Here is a 4167-nt window from a genome sequence, read left to right on the forward strand (position 1 = left end):
ACTTTGAACATCTAAATTGTAAGTAACTTTAAACTGCCAGAGTTTCAGCCCAATAAAACACTCTCAGCGCCAGGGTATGAACAGACTGACCAGACAGACGAAAATAAATCCTCGAACAAGGTTCATTCGTATCTTCCGGGTCTGGCAGGAAGTTGTTAAACTAAAATAAGAATAGGCTCGATGGCTGATTGCACACAAAGTAAAACAGTTTAACAGTTTTACAGCTTGAAGAAAACAAACGCTCCTACAGTACCTGCATCTGCTTGATAATTATTAAATCGTATGCCCTACTTGAATAAAAAAAGTTCACTGCAATAATAAATGTACCCACATCACAAGGAGCTTATACTTTTTTAAACTTACACCTGAAAATTGTTAATGACATTACATGAAGTCATTCAACAATTTTCAGTCATGATGAAAATTTTCTGAATGGAAGGTGTGATTATTGTCATTTTCTGAAAAATAGAAGCAAGCTCTGTTTTTACCTGGAATCAATTCACAATACCAGTCCACTTTGGGGGATAATGTACTGTTAAGAGGATGTTCCATTTTTGCGCAGGGGTGATTTGGGACAGTCCAATGTTGCGTGGGAAGGGGTATGGCTGAAATATGCTGTATTTGCTCTTAAGCAAATGTCGGCCTTTCTAGTTGTTGTTGTTTTGTTGGGGCGGGGCCCTTTATTGACAGTTTTATTGTTACACACTATGATTTTTGTATCTTCACACAAAAATTCTTTAACTCAAGAAACAGCTTACAGTTACAAGTAAAACCCTTTGTGTTCACGATTAACGGTACAGGGGACAATTCAGTGGGCTGGGTTATCCTTGTCAACAAGTCCGGATGGATATGATGATAAAGTGAATCTACTGTTGACAGATAAAAACGTCTTTTAGGCCAATGGTTTGACAAAATGTCGGCCCCTAAACCTTTTACACAACAACACAGCTTATCATTAACTTACCAAGGTCAAAAAGGACACTTGATGCATCTCTGACATCTGAAGAAAGCTTTCTGACGCTTGTTTCGTCTCTCCGTAAACTTCTGACATGTTTTCTCCGCGAGATCCAAGCATAGAATGACCAGGGCAACTTGACGTTGTCAACAAAACAACAGAAGTTGTGCGTCTCCCGTCACTATGGAAACATTGTGGCAACCAATAAGAGACGATGTAGATTGACCGTACTGGCCAATCATAGGAACGCTCACATCACCGCTTGTTGTTGGCCAATCAGAGGCGTGGTGACATAACAATTGGACTATTCCACCCAGACGAGTGGAAGGGGGAACCATTGCAAAGTTCTAGAACCAAAGATATTAAAGCTTTCCGTTTGACACAGTTTTTGTTGTTGAATGCATCTGAAGCTTTACCAAAAGATCTCAAGTTGTATTCACCCTTTTCTTTTTTGAACATCGACTTTGATGTTCGTTACACAAAACAAATGCCATCAGTGGTGAACAATGCAAAGTAACGTTAACTAACGTTACTTGTCACATAATCATGCGTTATCGTTAGCTTGAGGGACATTTGACATTAAAGCGATTTATAACGTTGAATGATGTACAAAATCTTATTTCACATGTAAGTACTAACGATTGAAGTTACCACCGCTTTCCTGTGGTTCAGATGTCTTGATACAGATGATAGACCTTTCCTTGGTGCTGAAAAGCCTTCTATTGTATGCTCTGAATTCACAACCACCGAAATTCATTTGCTGTAACGTTACGTTGGCGTTTTCTGCTCATTCCTTCAGGCACTTATGAAATCAGTTACTGACCACTGACATGCCCCGTGTTGTGGTGTATTGACCATTGAGCGAGTGTGCTTTTACTTAAATGTATGTAGCTCAGCAAAAATATTTGTGTGAACATACAACCATAAGGGCTTGCAATAACGTTACACATGTCAACACACGTATCACGAGCGCCCCCTAGCGGATGTATGTACAGTTGGGAACTATGATCAATAACTATGTCGAAGATGGTTGTTGAACAATCAGTTTAGAACTAGAAAGGCCAACATTTGCTTAGGAGCAAATACAGCAATCCATCTTCATCCTTGAAAAAATCCCCAACTTCAACAATTTGAAGTAATGTTTGCTCAAAGGAAAATGAAGTACTGTGGGTACTTGTCCTACACACCTTCATGCCGAATTTTAGGTCATTTGGTTTAAATATAAGGGCATAGGAGCCAAAAATATACATTTTTTAGTTAAAAATGGCTAAAAATCCCACAATAACTCATTTTATAAGTGCTCTATGAAGAAAGTGTTGATGGGGTCCTGTTGTCATATGTCCAATTTACCTTGGTACCAAATTTCAGGTCATTTGGTTTACATACAAGGGCATAGAAGCCAAAAATATAAATTTTTAGTAAAAAATGACTGAAAACCCCAAAATAACTAATTTTTAAGTAATCTATGAAGAAAGTGTCAATGGAGTCCTGTGAGCATTTGTTCAATGCACCTATGTACCAAATTCCAGGTCATTTGGTTTCTATACAAGGGCATAGGAGCAAAAAATATACATTTTTAGTCAAAAATGGCCAAAAACCCTAAAATAACTCATTTTTGGAGTAAACATTGAATAAAGCGTTGATTGTATTCTGTGGTCATATGTCAAACGCACCTATGTACCAAATTTCAGGTCATTTGGTTTACATACAAAGGCATAGGAGCCAAAAATATACATTTTTAGTAAAAAATGGCCAAAAACCCTAAAAATGACTAACTTTTGAAGTGATCTATGAAGAAGGTGTTGATGGTTCTCTGTGCTCGTACGTCCAATGCACCTCTGTACCAAATTTCAGGTCATTAGCTTGTAATACCAGGGCACAGGGGCCCAAAATATACATATTTTGTCTAAAAATGACCAAAAACCCTAAATATCATAAAATCTAAGGCCTCTATCAAGAAAGTGAAAAAAAGTCTGAGGGTATTTGCTATTTCTACCACCCTGCCAAATTTAAGCTCATTTGGCCAAAAAATGAAAAAATTAATCCCATTTAAAGATTTGACAGGAGAAGAAGAAGAAGAGACAAAGGAAAAGCAACATAATGCAATCCCATACTGTAGTATGGATTGCAATATAACATTCCCATACTGTAGTATGGATTGCAATATAAAAAGGGCCGAGCATATACAAGAGAAAATGTATTACTAACAAAAATTGTTTATCAAGGAATAGTTTGAAGAAATAAATTGAGCATCTATCTAAATTCTCTCGCCGGCGCCAATACCAAGGAGGTTAAAGAATTAACCTCCTTGCCAATACAGACACGTATATACACATCATGACATACTGTACTTAATGTATCAGGTAAAGCTTCTGTCTCTGTCTTTTTCTTGGCCTTTAATATGCATAAGTACGCCGTGTTTGTTGCCACCGACTATGATGATTAGAATGGTAAATAAACCAAGACCAAACTAACAGCTGTTTTTATCCATTAAAAAGATAACTACACATAACGTTACCCCCCCCCCCCTTTTTTTGAAGACAGAATTTTCACAATAATGTTGGTAGTGCCGAATCACTGTGGTCACCTGTTACTAGGTATTGCTGGCTCGTGTCCCTAAATATACAACCTGTACCAAACAGCCACACAACTGTCATACACATAAGAAATAAGGCTTTACAAAACACTACAAATATTGGTCTTCAAATGTTTGTTGAGTAGAAGATCGGCCATAGAAAAAAAAAACATAAGCATCACCGCTTTTGTTTTCCCCAGGGAGTGTGACCTCGAAGGTGGCAGACGAGCGAACGCCCAAAAGATTTGTCACTCCAAGGAGCTTTTTGGTCACTCTAACAAATGATTCGTACCGTCTATAAACATTAAACTTCACAGAGTGACATGTCGAATATGTTTCCCAATACGTACACAGAGATTTTCTTGTGATTCTGGCGTTGTCGTTTTTATCTTCGCCAGCGAAGATTATAAGATTGCTTACTTGGGTCTGTATGTAGGTCAACAGCATATAAGTCGAGAAATTGTGGATGGAATTTTTTTATTTTTTGTAGGTGTGTAGCGGTTGTCGAAAGGCATGCCTAGTTTGAAAATGGTTTACCTGGCGTTTTCCTACGGTACAGCAGCGACCTTTGTATTTTTTCGAGGTTTGTTTCGAGAAGCATAACTCAAAATGCAGCTGGGCGATTTCTACGATATTT

This window comes from Branchiostoma floridae, chromosome 11, assembly GCF_000003815.2.
Source record: "Branchiostoma floridae strain S238N-H82 chromosome 11, Bfl_VNyyK, whole genome shotgun sequence".
In the NCBI taxonomy this organism is placed as follows: Eukaryota; Metazoa; Chordata; class Leptocardii; order Amphioxiformes; family Branchiostomatidae; genus Branchiostoma; species Branchiostoma floridae.